At 39.3% G+C, this 17,659-nt stretch overlaps 1 long non-coding RNA gene across 2 annotated transcripts; it reads right to left on the bottom strand.

The window, feature by feature from the left end:
* Window positions 1-10,582: 10,582 nt before the first annotated feature.
* Window positions 10,583-16,515, bottom strand: LOC109269530 (uncharacterized). Of its 2 annotated transcripts, none has more exons than XR_008419970.1 (2): window positions 16,459-16,515; window positions 10,583-10,894 (listed from the first exon to the last, which is right to left on the bottom strand). It is a non-coding gene; the product is annotated as an uncharacterized LOC109269530 (long non-coding RNA). The 2 variants fall into 2 exon arrangements; XR_008419969.1 differs by lacking the exon at window positions 16,459-16,515 and adding an exon at window positions 15,654-15,803.
* Between the last annotated feature and the right edge of the window lie 1,144 nt (window positions 16,516-17,659).

The raw sequence follows: 17,659 nt of genomic DNA, 5'->3' as shown, positions 1-17,659 counted from the left end.
TAGAGGGAACATACTTCAACATAATAAAGACCATATATGACAAATCACAGCTAACATTATACTCAGTGATAAAAAGCTGAAAACATTTTCCACAAGATCAGGAACACGACAAGGATGTCAAATATCACCACTTTTATTCAACATAGTACTGGTAGTCCTAGCCGTAGCAATTAGACAAGAAAAAGAAATAAAAGGCATCCAATGTGGTTAGGAAGAAGTAAAACTGTCACTATTTGCAGATGACAGGATACTACACATAGAAAACCTTAAAGACACCATCAAAAAATAAGTATTAGAGGGGCGCCTGGGTGGCGCAGTCGGTTAAGCGTCCGACTTCAGCCAGGTCACGATCTCGTGGTCCGTGAGTTCGAGCCCCGCGTCGAGCTCTGGGCTGATGGCTCGGAGCCTGGAGCCTGTTTCCGATTCTGTGTCTCCCTCTTTCTCTGCCCCTCCCCCGTTCATGCTCTGTCTCTCTCTGTCCCAAAAATAAATAAAAAACGTTGAAAAAAAAAATTAAAAAAAAAAAATAAGTATTAGAACTAATAAATAAGTAAAGTTGCAGGATGAAAAAATCAACGTGCACAAATCTGTTTCATTTCTGTACACTACTAATGAAATAGCAAAAAGGGAAATTAAGAAACAATCCCATTTACAATTACATCAAGAAGAATAAAATACTTAGGAATAAATGTAACCAAAGGTTTAAAAAGTGGTGAAAGAGGTGAAAGACCTACTCTCTGAAAAGTATAAGAGATTAATGAAAGAAATTGAAGACAACACAAATTGAAAGATATACCATGCTATGGATTAGAAGAATTAATATTGTTAAAATGTCCATACTATCCAAAGCAATCCACAGATTCAATGCAATCTCTATCAAAATACCAATAGTAGTTTTCAAAGAACGAGAACAAAATATTCTGAAATTTGTATGGAACTACCAAAGACTCTGAACAGCCAAAGCAATTTTAAGAAAAAGAACAAAGCAGGAAGTATCACAATCCCAGATTTCAAACTATCCCACAAAGTTATAATAATCAAAACAGTATGGCTGGCACAAAAACAGATACATAGATCAATGGAATAGAATTACAAACCCAGAAATAAGCCCATGCTTATATGGTCAATTCATCTACGACAGAGGAGGCAATATATACAATGGGGAAAAGACAGTCTCTTCAATAATTGTGTGGGAAAACTGGACAATTGCATACAAAAGAATGAAACTGGACCACTGTCTTCCACCATACACAAAAATAAAAGCAAAAATAGACAATTAAGACTACGTTAAACTAAAAAGCCTTTGCACAATGAGGGAACCATCAACAAAATGAAAACACAACCTACTGAATGGGAGAAGATACTTGCAAATTATATATCCAACAAAGGGTTAATATCAAAACATACAAAGAACCCATGCAACTCAATACCAAAACAAACTCAACCAAACAAATAATTTGATTTAAAAATGGGCAGAAGACCTGAATAGATATTTTTCCAAAGAAGATATGCAGATGGCCAGACATATGCAAAGATGCTCAACATCACTAATCATCAGAAAAATGGAAATCAAAACCATAATGAGGTACTACCTCACACCAGATAGAACATCTAGGATCAAAAAGACAGGAAATAACACATATTGGCAAGGATGTGGAGAAAGAGAACCTTTGTGAATTGTTGGTGGGAATGTAATTTGGTGCAGCCACTATGGAAAACAGTATGATGTTCCTCAAAAACTAAAAATACACTACAAGCTAGTAATTCCACTTCTGGGTATTCACCCACGGAAAACAAAACACTAGTTTGAAAAGATATATGTACTCTTATGTTTATTGCAGCATTATTTACAGTAGCCTAGATAAGGAAGCATATCCATTGATAGATGGATGGATAAAAAAGATTGGTGTATGTGTTAGTATTGGAAGTCTTGGCCTCTGCAAGCAGATAATACAAAGACATAAAAGGCATCCAAATCAGCCAAGAAGAGGTCAAACTTTCACTCTTTGCAGATGACATGATACTCTAGATGGAAAACCCAAAAGATTCCACCAAAAAACTGCTAGAATTGATTCATGAATTCAGCAAAGTTGCAGGATATAAAATCAATGCACAGAAATCATTTGCATTCCTATACACCAACAATGAAATGACAGAAAGAGAAATCAAGGAATCGATCCCATTTACAGTTGCACCAAAAACCATAAAATACCTAGGAATAAATCTAACCAAAGAGGTGAAAAATCTATATCCTGAAAACTATAGAAAGCTTATGAAAGAAATTGAAGACGACACAACAAAATGGAAAAAGACTCCATGCTCCTGGATAGGAAGAACAAATATTGTTAAAATGTCGATATTACCCAAAGCAATCTACATATTCAATGCAATCCCTATCAGAATAACAACCGCATTCTTCACAGAGTTAGAACCGATAATCCTAAAATTTGTATGGAACCAGAAAAGACCCTGAAGAGCCAAAGCAATCTTGAAAAAGAAAACCAAAGCTGGAGGCATCACAATCCCAGACTTCAAACTATACTACAAAGCTGTAATCATCAAGACAGTATGGTACTGGCACAAGAACAGACAGATCAATGGGACAGAATAGAGAACCCAGAAATGGACCCACAAACATATGGCCAACTAATCTTTGACAAAGCAGAAAAGAATATCCAATGGAATAAAGACAGTCTCTTCAGCAAGTGGTGCTGGGAAAACTGGACAGCGACATGCACAAGAATGAACCTGGACCACTTTCTTACACCATACACAAAAATAAACTCAAAATGGATGAAAGACCTCAATGTAAGACAGGAAGCCATCAAAATCCTCGAGGAAAAAGCAGGCAAAACCCTCTTTGATCTTGTCTGCAACAACTTCTTACTCAACACGTCTCTGGAAGCAAGGGAAACAAAAGCAAAAATGAACTCCTGGGACCTCATCAAAATAAAAAGCTTCTGCACAGCAAAGGAAACAATCAGCAAAACTAATAGGCAACTGACAGAATGGGAGGAGATAGTTGCAAATGACATATCAGATAAAGGGTTAGTATGCAAGATCTATAAAGAACTTATCAAACTCAACACCCAAAAAACAAATAATCCAGTGAAGAAATGGGCAAAAGACATGAATACACACTTCTGCAAAGAAGACATCCAGATGGCCAACCAACACATGAAAAAATGCTCAACATCACTCATCACCAGGGAAATACAAATCAAAACCACAATGAGATACCACCTGACACCTGTCAGAATGGCTCACATTAACAGCTCAGGCAACCACAGATGTTGGTGAGGATGCGGAGAAAGAGGATCTCTTTTGTATTGTTGGTGGCAATGCAAGCTGGTGCAGCCACTCTGGAAAACAGTATGGAGGTTCCTCAAAAAACTAAAAATAGAACTACCCTATGACCCAGCAATTGCACTACTAGGCATTCATCCATGGGATACAGGGGTGCTGTTTCTAAGGGACATACACCCCCATGTTTGTAGCAGCACTATCAACAATAGCCAAAGTATGCAAAGAGCCCAAATGTTCATTGATGGATGACTGGATAAAGAAGATGTGGTATATATATACAATGGAATATTACTCAGCAATCAAAAAGAATGACATCTTGCCATTTGCCACTACGTGGATGGAACTGGAGGGTATTATGCTAAGTGAAATTAGTCAGAGAAAGACAAAAATCATATGACTTCACTCATATGAGGACTTTAAGAGACAAAACAGACAAACATAAGGAAAGGGAAACAAAAGTAATATAAACACAGGGAGGGGGACAAAACAGAAAAGACTCATAAATATGGAGAAGAAACTGAGGGTTATGGGAGGGGTTCTGAGAGGGGGGGATGGGATAAATGGGTACAGGGCACTAAGGGCACTCTACTCCTGAAATCATTGTTGCACTATATGCTACTTTGGATGTAAATTTAAAAAAATAAAAAACAAAATTAAAAAAAAAAAAAAAGAACATCATACTTCTGCCCAAAGCAAAAAAAAAAAAAAAAAAAAAAAGATTGGTGTGTGTGTGTGTGTGTGTGTGTGTGTATACATACACAATGGAATATTACTCAGCCATAAAAAAGAACAAAATCTTGCCATTCATGACAACATGGATGGACCTAGAGGGTATGATGTTAAGTCAGAGAAAGATAATACCATATTATTTCACTTATATGTGGAATCTAAAAATGCAAATGAACAAAAAACAACAGCAGCAAAAAGAGAAACAGACTCATAAATACAGAGAACCAACTAGTAGTTGCCAGAAGAGAGGTTGGTGGGAGGATAGGGATAATAGGTAAAGAGGATTAAGAAGTAAAAAATTCCAGTTATATATAGAGAAAAAAACTTTTATCACAGGGGAGGTGGGGAGATGGGCAAAATAGGTGATGGGAATTAAAGAGTGCACCTGTGATGAGCACCGACTGTTGCACGAAAGTGCTGAATCACTGAATTGTACACCTGAAATTAATATTACACTGTCTATTAGCTAACTGGAATTTAAAACTTTAAAAATTTTTCAGTTATAGGGACGTCTGGGTGGGTCAGTCAGTTATGCGTCTGACTTCAGCTCAGTTCATGATCTGTGAGTTCCAGCCCCGTGTCGGGCTCTGTGCTGACAGCTCAGAGCCTGGAGCCTGCTTCAGATTCCGTCTCCCTCTCACTCTGCCCCTCCCCTGCTTACACTTTGTCTCACTTTGTCTCTGTCTCTCTCTCAAAAATAAATAAACATTACTTTTTTAATTTTTCAGTTATAAAATAAGTCACGAGGATGAAAAATACAACATAGGGAATATAAGTCAATAATATAATGACTCTCTGGGTGACATATGGCAACTAAACTTACTGTGGTGGGCATTTTGTAATATATGTAATCGCTGAAACCACTATGTTATGTTGTACACCGAAATTAATGTCAACTATACTTCAATTAAAAATAAAAAGGGGTGCCTGGGTGACTCAGGCGGTTAAGCCTCAGACTTCAGTTCAGGTCATGATCTCACAGTTCATTAGTTTGAGCCCTATATCAGGCTCTGTGCTGACGGCTTAGAGCCTGGAGCCTGCTTCAGATTCTGTATCTCCCTCTCTCGCTGCCCCTTCCCTGCTCATGCTCGCTCTCTCTCTCTCTCCTCAAAATAAGTAAACATTAAAAAAAATTTTTTTAATAAATAAATAAATAAGAGGGCACCTGGGTATCTCAGCCAGTTGAGCAACCAACTCTTGATTTATGTGCAGGTCACAATCCCACAGCTCAGAGCCTGGAGCCCTGCTTGGGATTCTCTCTCTCTCCCCCTCTGCCCCTCTCCTACACTCATGCGCTCTTCATATATAAATAAAAATGAAATATAACAAATGATTAAAAAAGAAAAAACGAAAGTATACCAATACCAAAAAATAGTTACATTAAAATTAAAAAAAAAATAAAAATGAAAAGAAATCTCATCATTGCTAGAACATGGAGTATGAAGAGTAGTTATAGAAAAGGTTTCAGTAACACTGAAATGTCAGACCAAAACTTTTCGCTTAGGCAAATGGAAAAGCATCGAAGGGCTTCAAGGTGGGAGGATGAGAACCTGATCTATAATGTAGACAGGACTCCGGCTTCTAAGCACAAGATGAAGAAGATGTAGTTCCACACTTGATTTGGCAAGCAGTCACGGCGATCTCATTCCCCTTTGCCAGGACTGGTCTGGCAGTGGATGTGTGACTCAGTTCTGGCCAAGGAGACATAAGGCAGAGAGCGTATGAGCTCCTGAGGAAAATTTCCTCTCACTGGGAGGAGGGGAGGGGCAGAGATACATTCTACCAAGATTCGTTACCTGACTCCTATCATGAAGAGTATCAGAAAAGCCCAAACTGAGGGACAGGAGACTGACCTACACCCAGGAACCATCTGGAACAAGCATGAAGATGAAAGCTGACATGCTGAAGGAGGCAGAATGTAAAGATGGAGATCATCTGGGTTCCTGACAACTGTGTTTTGCTACCAAATTAACCAATCCTAGATCTAATTTCAACCAGAATTTACATGGTTTATTATTTAAGCCAAATGAACTTTGTCATTTTGTAGCACGTATTTAAAAAGTGATATTTATATGACACATGGGTAAGCAGATAAGGATATCCATGCTTAGCTCCTCAGGGCTCCAGGCCACCGCAGGCTCTTACCTGGTTGCTCCAAGATCTAAGGAGATCAGTATCTCAGAGTACCTGCAACCCACCTACTGCACACTACTGAGCCTGGGCACACTGGCTGCTAAATGCTGGCTTAAGCCACTGTTAGTTGGGTTTTTTGTTCTCTGTAGCTCAAAGGTTCCAACTATCTGGCTAATACCCGAGTCAACACACTGTTCCCTCAACCACCCAATCTAAAAACCCAGGAGTCATCCTGCACTCACTCCCATCATTCACCCCCTCATGTCTACCCTCCTCCCTCTTTGAAATCTCCATATTCTTTTTTTTTTAGTTTTCTTTTAATGGTTATTGATTTTTGAGAGAGGCAGAGACAGAGTGCAAGTGAGGGAGGGGCAGAGAGAAAGAAGGAGACACAGAATGCAAAACAGACTCCAGGCCCCAAGCTGTCGGCACAGAGCCCAACGTGGGGCTCGAGTTCATGGACTGCAAGATTATGACCTGAGCCAAAGTCAGACACTTAGCCCCTCTCTTCACCCCCACTGCTATGGCCTTCATCTGGATGACCAAAAGTAGCCTCACATTGCCCTACCTCCAACTCACTAGTCTTTAATTCATCCTAACACAGCCAGCAAAAGGTCTAAAATGCAGATCTTCTCAGACTACCACTCTCTTTAAATCACTACTGGAGGCCACCAATCCTAACCTTGCATCATGATCACTTGTGATGAGCCCCACAGATAATTTGTTAAAGTAAGAGTCAGAATACTAAAGTGTGCTGATGATTTGCTATTGAATATAAATTAGAATATATCCAAATTTGTCCCAATAATATTTGTTTTACATTCTGACATGCTTTTTTGAATGTTAAGATTTACTGGAAGAACACCAAAAATTTCTGCAGCAACTATTTACCCTCTCGTGTTCCATTCTACATAAGAGAGAGTAGAAATGAGATGAAGGGAATTATTTTAGCTTTGGAAAAAAAAAAGACACTTCCTGTGAGACAGGAGTGAAAGAGAAAAGGACAAACATGCAAAAAGTTGAAAAAATTGAAACATCTAAACTTAGGAAGTCTTAATCTTTTCAGAATAATAGGTATCTTTGTATCAAGAGAAGGTATACCAGAATCTTGTTTGACTTCCAACTTTTATCCTTCTCTGAGCCTGGGAGGCTGAATTTATGAACTAATTCAGTAAGACCCTTGCCTCCAAGTCAGAATAGGACTCACCAGTGGGAGACTTTGGCAGATCAGAGCATGGAGGAGATAGAGGTTGAGTATTTTTCCCACAGCTCCTTCCCTATCAGGTACCACAGGTTGGCTATGTACTTGCATCCAAGACCACAGATGCTGGCAGGTCAGGTTTCCATGTAACTACCTTCCTGATATTCTAGTAACCATCTCTTTCTGTTGTGTCTTCAGGACTAAGGTGGTAATAGCCCCCAGCTGTCAGTATGGCCGGGATACTACACTACCGTCCACTAACTTCCTTAAATCCTGTACATATCTTTGTAAATAATCCTCTTTTTAAACTCTCCTCAAATTAGTCGGTTTCAGAATGCCATCTGTTTCCTGCTGGGGCCCCCAGTGATTTTGACTTACAGAATGGGATGTGGGTCAGGCTGGAGGAGAATGGAAAGTTTTAACAAGGTCAAAATGAAGACCGTTATAGGCGTTTACTAGGCAAGCCCGTGAATGCACCACATACATGCATTCATCCTTCCTCATCTTTGGGAACAGAAAATATTTAAGAAACTGATGATTTATTGGACTGAAACCACCAATCAATAAATTTAATTTTTATCATTAGTAATCAATAATTACATATTATTATAATTATATTATCGCATTATTGACCACCAAATGATCAATATTTTTCACTCGGTGCCTACTAAAGTTAGCTATGATTATACACGTGTTTCCTTTTCTGTAACGAGATAATCTCTAAATTCCTTTATGACTTCAGAAATCTGTGATGATAGGATTACAATATTAAACCCAGAAATAAAAACAGGGAAGATGGAAAGGTAGAAACAGCAAGGACGAGCCTAGAGCACATTCCTCGTGTATGTACCTCTGTACTTTCTCCATGAATCTTTACTAACACCAGCCCTGAATAGTAGCTCTTTTCTAAATGTTGGTGGCACAAATCCTGTATCACAAAATCCAGCATTCCGTTACAGGTTTTATGCCACCCTCTTACCTCTAAACATGGCCCAGACATCAGTTTACCCTTGCCTTTATGCCTCCCGAGCAGCCACAGGCTCATCAAGAGTAGGGACTACACAATGTATTCCTCTGTCAAGGGCTGCCCAATACTTTTTTTTCAGATATTCAATATACGTTTACTGAATTGAAATGGTAAACACAAGATGACTGATTTCCGTGTATCAGGATGGGATACTAAACCTTCACCACATACTTTTATCTTCATTTGTGTTTGTTTTTGTGTATGTGTTTTCGCAAGAGGAAAAAGGTAGATCGCATTCTGGTGCAGGAGTTAATTTTCTCCCAATTTGTAAATATTTATATTTACAGAACTGCTCTAATAGTTAGCATAAGCTAGAATGTGGTTACAAACAAACCCCAAATTCAGTTGCTTAACATAACGTCCATTGCTCACGTAACACAAATTTATCCCCTCTCAGTTCTGGAAGTCAGAAGTCTGGTGAGCTTAACTGTTTCCTTGCTCTGGTCTCACAAGGCTACGATTGAGTTGTCAGCCAGCCTGTTCTCTCACCTGTAATTTCTAGGAGGCAAATCTGCTTCCAAGCTATCCAGGTCCCTGTTTCCTTTCTGTCAGCCAGTGTTACTTTTTAGCTTCTAGGGGCCTCCCTCCAGTTCTTATACATGGTCATATGGCCCCATACCTCTCAGGATCAACAAGGCAGTAGCACTAACCCTTCTCAGGCTTGGGAAACTGACTTCTCTTTCTTCTGTATCTCTCTGTCTCCAGCCAGAGAAAGTCCTTTGCTTTATTTTTTTTTTTTAACGTTTATTTATTTTTGAGACAGAGAGAGACAGAGCATGAACAGGGAGGGGCAGAGAGAGAGGGAGACACAGAATCCGAAACAGGCTCCAGGCTCCCAGCGGTCAGCACAGACCCAGACGTGGGGCTCGAACTCACGGACCGTGAGATCATGACCTGAGCCGAAGTCGGACGCTCAACCGACCAAGCCACCCAGGCGCCCCGAAAGTCCTTTGCTTTAAAGGGCCCATGTAATTAGTTTGGAGCCTCATCGACAATCCAGGGTAATTTCCCCAATTTTAAAGTCTGACAACTTGATTATACCTGGAAAGTCCTTTTTGCCACACAATGTAACTTCATGGGCTCTAGGGATTAAGGTGTAGACATCTGCGCGGGGGGGGGGGGGGGGGGGGGGGGGGTGTTGGTCATCTGCCTACAATACATGGTTTTATATTTGTGCCACACGCTATCCTGGATGCTTTACATACATCAACTGATTTTTTCAAAATCTGATGATTTGGTACTTTGAATATCCTAACTTTTTTTTTACAGGTGGGGACCAAAGCAAAAGAGGTGAAATAAGCTGACAAAAGTCACCCAGCTTGTAAGTGGCACTGGGGAACTTCAAACCCAGGGACTCTGGCTCCCACACCTGTTCTCTTTACTGGTACGCCACACTCCCTCTATGGGACTGCTTCTGCAACCCAGAGCATGTGTTGTCAGAGGCTACATGGATGGGGTACATTGCCAAAATCATCCCAGGCCCAGCCAATATAAATTCTTTACTGTTTTTTTTTTTAATATATATTCAACAAAACTACATGTTCCCTTCAATTCTTCTTAATAGTTGTTTATTAAACCCACATCAACCTTACATTTGCAAATAACCAACTTGCCCAGAAAGGCATTTATTAAAAATCAAAGTCGGGGCGCCTGGGTGGCTTGGTCGGTTGAGCGTCCGGCTTCGGCTCAGATCATGATCTCACGGTCCGTGAGTTCAAGCCCCATGTCGGACTCTGTGCTGACAGCTCAGAGCCTGGAGCCTGTTTCGGATTCTCTGTCTCCCTCTGTCTCTGCTCCTCCCCTGTTCATGCTCTGTCTCTCTCTGTCTCAAAAATAAATAAACGTTAAAAAAAAATTTTTTTTAAATCAATCATTTACTTAAATAAAAAAGCAATTTCCTAAGAAATGTATTTCAATGTGTTGATTATAAAAAGATTATGAAGTTTGGCTAAAAAAAAACTATATATGTGTATATATATATATATATATATATATATATATATATATATATATATATATATAATATACACACATACATGCATCCCCAAAAGTTAAGGAATCTGTTTCTAGTGTCCAAGACTTACATATAGTGAAAAGAGATTACCAGATGACTTTTCAGTGGAATACTAGCCTAGTTGTTTTAGCTATCTATTACTGAGTAACAATGACCCCAAACCTTAGCAGTCTTAAAATACATTATATATATTTATTTTTTCTATAGGTCATAAATCCAGGAGAGGCTCAGGTGGGTGGTTCTACCTCAGAGTCTCTCATGAGGTTGCAGTCGAGGGGACAGCCTGGGCTTCCGTTATCAGAAGGCTTGGCCAGAGCCAAAGGAGCATTTTCCAAGATGGCTCATCCATGACACTGCTGTAGGAGGCCTCCGTTCCTCACCCCCTAGGCCTCTCCATAGAGCTGCTCGGGCATCCTTACAACACAGTAACTGGCATCTCTGTGTGATTAAAGTTGGTCTACAACTTGCTATCACTGTAAACTGACTGAAAAGTCGAAAGGGGATATAGAACCATTACCACCATTACTTTTTAGAAGCTACTACAATTTATCAAAAAGAATTTAAGGGACCTAGGGGAATTCACCACTAACAAGTGGCAAAAACACATCAAAATCCTATCCATCTGACATCAAAGACTATGTTCATTCCTCTACCTGACACTGCCTTACAGAATTATCACTCTGAGCTGTTTTCACTATTGCTAATAACATTTCCTAGCTGTTCTTTGTGAATATTTCTGAATCTTGTGATTTTCATCTTAGACAAGCTCAGTATATGAAAATCTGAGTTTTTCCTAAAAAATAAATGGTGTAATAAGATTTTGAGATTCTTCATTTTTCAAAAGGCCTAACAAGACTTGTTTCCTTTCAAAAGAAAGTTTTCTGGGCTCATTTAAAATGTGATGTAACTTATGAAAAATTAATATACAGAGAACATGAGCAAAGACAAAGTGGAAAGGATAGGGTGTTGAAGGAAGAACAAATAATCTAATTTGGCTGGAATATAATGTATATGTCAGGAAGTGTGAGAGATAAACCTGGAAAGGTAATTTATTATAATTATTTATGTATAATATCACATGTGACTGTGCCTTATTAGGCGACATCTGCTTAGTCTCAGAAGTATCTAATCAAAACCACAGATACAAATCTAATTAAGAAGGTATTGATGTGTAACGTAGAATTTTCAAAAATGACTTTGCTATAACTTAGATATTGTAAAGGACACATATCTTAATTGTATAGCTAAAAAGATTTTATGCGTTTACACCCGCAGATCAAAATACAGAACAATTTCAACACCCCAAAAGGCTTCTTCATACACTCTAGTTAAAACTCACCCCCCACCCCAAAAAAGAAACTCAATATGCTGACTTGTATCACCACAGATTAGATTTCTTGTTTTTTCTTTTTTTTTAATAATTTTTTTAATGTTTATTTATTTTTGAGAGACAGAGCAGGAGGGGGGAGGGGCAGAGAGAGAGGGAGACACAGAATCCAAAGCAGGTTCCAGGCTATGAGCTGTCAGTACAGAGCCCCACGCAGGGCTCGAACCCTGAGATCATAACCTGAGCCAAAGTCGGATGCTTAACCAACTGAGGCACCCTTGTATGCTCTTGAAGTTCATATAATTTGTGTGTCTTCTTTCACTTGCTTTTATGTCTGTGAGATTTACCTATGTTGTTACAAGCAGCAGTAGTTCTTTTTTTTTTTTAAGTTTATTTATTTTGAAAGAGAGCATGAGTGGGGGAAGGGAAGAGAGAGAAAGAGACAGAGGGAGGGAGGGAGAGAAAACCCCAAGCAGGATCCACACTGTCCGCACAGAGCCCGATGCGAGGCTTGAACTCACAAACCAAGAGACCATGACCTGAACCAAAACCAAGAGTCAGACGCTTAACCAACTGAGGCACCCAGGCGCCCCACCAGCAGCTGTAGTGTTTTATTGCTGTGAGGTTCTCCAATGTATGGATATGTTTTTGCAATACTAATATAGTTAACACCTCCATTCAGCTGTTGATGAGTATTTGGATTATTTCCAGTTTGGGACCATTATACATTTGCAACGAACATTCTTTCACATGTGTTTTGGTGTGCTGAATGTTTATTCTTGTTGCCTATGTACCCAGGAATAGAATTGCTGGATTATAAATGGTATCTGGTTAACTTTAAATGTCTTCTACCGGGGTGCCTGCGTGGCTCAGTCAGTTAAGCGCCCGATTCTTGATTTTGGCTCAGGTCATGATCTCACAGTTTGAGGATTCAAGCCCTACATTGTGCTCTGCGCCGACAGCACAGAGCCTGCTTGAAATTCTCTCTCCCTCTCTCCCCTGCTTGCCCCTCCCCCCACACACTCACACTCTCTCTCTCTCTCTCTCTCAAAATAAATAAAATAAAATAAATGAATGAATGAATAAAGTGTTCTACCAATTTATACTCCCACCAGCAATATAGAATTCTGAATGTTCCACAGCTTCCCCCAACACTTGTTATCATTAGTCTTCTCATTTCAACCATTCTGGTAGAAGTATAGAAGTACCTTGTTCTGTTTTTTGTTGGGTGTTTTTTTTTTTTTAAATTTATCTGTTTTTGAGAGAGAGAAAAAGAGAGAGCACAAGCAGGGGAGGGGCAGAGAGGGAGAGAGAGAATCCCAGGCAGGCTCTGCGCTGTCGGCATGGAGTCCAATGTGGGGCTCGAACCCACAAACCATGAGATCATGACCTGAGCCAAAATCAAGAGCCAGACACTTAACCAACAGAGCCAACCAGGCACCCCCTTCATTCTGGTTTTAATTTGCATTTTCCTGATAACGTAGAGCACTTTTTCATGTTTCATGTTGCCATTAAGCTATCCTCTTTTGTGAAGTGTCTGTTCATGGAATGTAGACTTTACCCAAGGTTTTTTTTTTTTTTTTTAAAGAAATAAAGGTGTAGGCTTTTATACAACATAAAGTAAGCCCTCCCCCAAAATCCCCCTTAAGTATCTTTCTTTCCTCTCATGGCAGTTGCTTCATTTCTTTCCCCCTCTCCTCTGTCTTCACATAAAGATAAAACTACATATAAGATCTTCTCAACTTCTCCCCCACACTTCCACTAAAAAAATTCTTCATTCCTGCTCTACAAGATAATAGCTAATCAAACTTGACTCAGCAAAATGCACACTTGGTTCACATCTATTGAGTCATAAACTTGCTGCCTAGGGAACCTCAATACAGCTCATTCATAACAGGTCTTAAATCTACTAGACTATAAACCCCTCCCTTCAAACTCAAGTTATCTTGTTTATAAGTTAATTTACTTAATTTCTATCTGTTTTCAGTGGAAGTTGTTTTGTTCAATGTTGAAACGCAAGTGCCTAGAAAGAGTGCCTAATACATAGTAGGTGCTCAAACACTTATTAAATAAAATGAAGATTAAAAAGAAAGTACTGATTACATGAAAAGATGCTCAACATCACTAATCATCAGGAAAATGCAAACCAAAACCACACTGAGATATCACCTCACACCTCTTAGAATGGTTGCCATCACAAATAAGCCATACAGAGAAAGACAGATACCATATGGTTTCACACTTATGTGGATCCTGAGAAACTTAACAGAAACCCATGGGGGAGGGGAAGGAAAAAAAAAAAAAAAGAGGTTAGAGTGGAAGAGAGCCAAAGCATAAGAGACTCTTAAAAACTGAGAACAAACTGAGGGCTGATGGGGGGTGGGAGGGAGGGGAGGGGGGGTGATGGGTATTGAGGAGGGCACCTTTTGGGATGAGCACTGGGTGTTGTATGGAAACCAATTTGACAGTAAATTTCATATATTAAAAAATAAAAAAAATTAAAAAAGAATGGTTGCCATCACAAAGACTAGAAATAACAAGTGCTGGTGAAGATGTGAAGAAAAGGGAACACTTGTGCACTGCTGGTGGATATGCAAACTGGTGCAGCCACTGTGGAAAACAGTATGGAGTTTCCAATAAAAGTTAAAAATAGAACTACTGTATGATCTAGCTATTCTACTTCTGGATAATTACCTAAAGAAAATAAAAAGAGGAATTTGAAAAAAATATGCACACCCCTATGCTCATTGCAGCATTATTTACAATAGCTAAGATATGGAAACAACCTAAGGGTACATCAATGGTTAAAGAAGATGTGGTATGTATATTACATGTGGTCTTTTTCAGCCATAAAAAGAAGGAAATCCTGCTGTAACAACGTGGATGGACCTTGAGGGTATTATGCTAAGTGAAATAAGCTAGGCAGAGAAAAACAAATGCCATATGATTTCACTTATATGTGAGAACCTAGACAAAGAAAAAGCTAAGCTCATAGATACAGAGAACAAATTGATACTTTTCAGAGATAGGGGAGGGGGAGCAAAATAGGTGAAGGGAATCAAAAGGTATCAAATTCTCATTATAAAATAAGTCCTATGGGAATGCAAGCTGGTGCAGCCACTCTGGAAAACAGTATGGAGGTTCCTCAAAAAACTAAAAATAGAACTACCCTACGACCCAGCAATTGCACTACTAGGCATTTACCCACGGGATACAGGGGTGCTGTTTCAAAGGGACACATGCACCCCCATGTTTATAGCAGCACTACCAACAATAGCCAAAGTAGGGAAAGAGCCCAGTGTCCCTCGATGGACGAATGGATAAAGAAGATGTGGTATATATATACAATGGGGTATTACTTGGCAATCAAAAAGAATGAAATCTTGCCATTTGCAACCATGTGGATGGAACTTGAGGGTATTATGCTAAGTGAAATTAGAGAAAGACAAAAATCATCTGACTTCACTCATAGGAGGACTTTAAGAGAAAAAACAGATGAACATAAGGAAAGGGAAACAAAAATAATATAAACACAGGGAGGGGGACAAAATAGAAGAGACTCATAAATATGGAGAACAAACTGAGGGTTACTGGAGGGGTTGTGGGGGGGTGCTAAATGGGTAAGGGGCACTAAGGAAACTACTCCTGAAATCGTTGCACTATATGCTAATTTGGGTATAAATTTTAAAAAATAAAACTTAAAAAATGGTAAAATAAAAAGCTGTATTATATGCAGATCTCAAATAATGACATTCATTCACAGAAAAAAATATATTAAAATCCAATACTTAACAAGAAGAGGAAGGCAAAGAATGGGTACAGTTATTGGAATTTGTGTTTTTCTTTTTTAACTCACCAACCAAAACTAAGGTACTACCCATAGTTTAATGCTATATGGACAGCAAGTTGGACTCACATTAGAATTAGCCAGGTTTTGAACTGACAATCCAAGGACAAAGCAAATCTGGTTGTCTGTCTGAACTCAGCTTTGGTTTCTATGTCAGTTAATTTGCTGTTGACTTTGAAAACTTTAAGTTGTTGCCATCCTCAAACCTTGAGAAATGAGTCATTTGTTTCTGTCAAGTGGATAAGGACAAAATCAGCAGGGAAGGAAATAAAATAAAATAAAATAAAAAGTCCTAGGTTGTAATGTACAGACTATAGTGACTATAGGCAATAACGCTACATTACATGTTTAGAAGTTGTTAAGAATAAGTCTTAAAAGTTCTCAGCACAAGAATTATAACTATGATGATAGATGTTAACTAAACTTACTGTGCTCATTTTGCAAATAGACAAATATTGAATCATTATGTTGTACAGCTAAAATAATGCAATGCCAGTTATACCTCCATAAAAAAATAATAATCCTAAAGCTTCAAGCTTTAAAAAAAAAAAAAAAAGTACTGATAATATTATTGTATCCTTCCTGACATCCAAACCCCTCTAATAGGAAACCATCCCAATTTCAGACTAAGTATCCACATTTACCCAGTGAAGCCCATATCCTACCAAAGAACCCAATCCCACCCCTCTCAAGGGGAAGTAGGTAGCACTCTGAACCACATAATCCTATCTTCTGGCCACAGCTAATGGCCCTATGTCAGCTAATGGGATTGAGGGCAACACCAACTGAAGAATTCTAGAGAAGAGTGTTTCTTGCTGTTTGAGAGACTTTCTGGAAACCATCTGCTCTCTCCCCACCATACAATTACCTCCACCTCAGATGTGGACAAGGAGGTAGGTAACTCAGGGGTGGTCAGCAGCTGTCTTGTAATGCCAGCCTTGGAATGAAGAGGACCCAATAGAACATGGTAAAGGAGAAATAGGGGTTCTTTGTGACATCACTGAGCCACTGAACCAGACCACCCCTGAAGCCTGTCCTACTACTTACATAAATCAGTAAGTCTTCCTTATCATTTAAACCCAGTTTGAGTTGGGTTTGTGTTTCTAAGAACAGAACACACCTGGTACAAGAATGCAAGGGCATTCACTGTAGGTAAGAGGAACAGCAAGAGCAAAGGTAGAGAGGAATAGAATAGCATGATCCTTAGGGGAGCTATAGGGACTGCAGTATCTGAGCATAGAATAGGAGGAAAGCAAGGCACCTGGGTGGCTCAGTCAGTTGAGCATCTGACTTTGGCTCAGGTCAAGATCTCACAGGTTGTGAGTTCAAGCCCTGTGTCAGGCTCTGTGCTGACAGCTCAGAGCCTGGAGCCTGCTTTGGATTCTGTGTCTCCCTCTCTCTCTGCCCCTCCCCTGCTCATGCTCTGTCTCTCAAAAAATGAGTAAATGTTAAAAAAAAGAATTAAAAAAAAATAAGAATAGGAGGAAAGCAAAGTCAGAATGAGACTGAAGATGTAGACAGGGGTCAGAATAGGAGACTAAATGTGTGCCATGCCACAACACAATGATTTCATCCTATAGGTAGTGGCTTAAAATGAAATTTGAGGGGGCAGAGCTGTTGTCTCAGTTTTTATTTGAGATAGGTCACTAGCAGGTTTGAAATGGGTTAGCTAGGAAAGAAATTGTGAAAACCTGAGCAAAGAGAGTAGGGAATGTAGATTAGGGAACAGGTGTAAGATTTCAGAAGGTTGAACCTACCTAGTTAGTTCACCTAACGGACGGGAGTAGTAAAGGAGAGGAAGGGGTCAGGGCTCATGCCCACCTTTCTAGCTTGAATTTCCTGGCTGTCAGTGGCATCATTTACTGAAATGGTGAATACTAACTAATGAGTTCCACTTTTTGACAGATTGAGTTCCAAGAGTTGTGAAATATGCAAGTGTTGTTTGACAGGTATGATAATGACCTGCATGGTGCTTTTAGCTTTTTAAAATCAATTGCTGATATTTCATGATTGTATTTTTAGCATAAAAATCCAAATTTACCCCTTCTCTTGAAAAATCAGAAGATCTGACCACA

This window comes from Panthera pardus, unplaced genomic scaffold (genome assembly GCF_024362965.1).
Source record: "Panthera pardus isolate Hobbes unplaced genomic scaffold, ASM2436296v1 HiC_scaffold_7, whole genome shotgun sequence".
NCBI lineage: Eukaryota > Metazoa > Chordata > Mammalia > Carnivora > Felidae > Panthera > Panthera pardus.
This window is presented reverse-complemented; position numbering and strand designations above follow the sequence as displayed.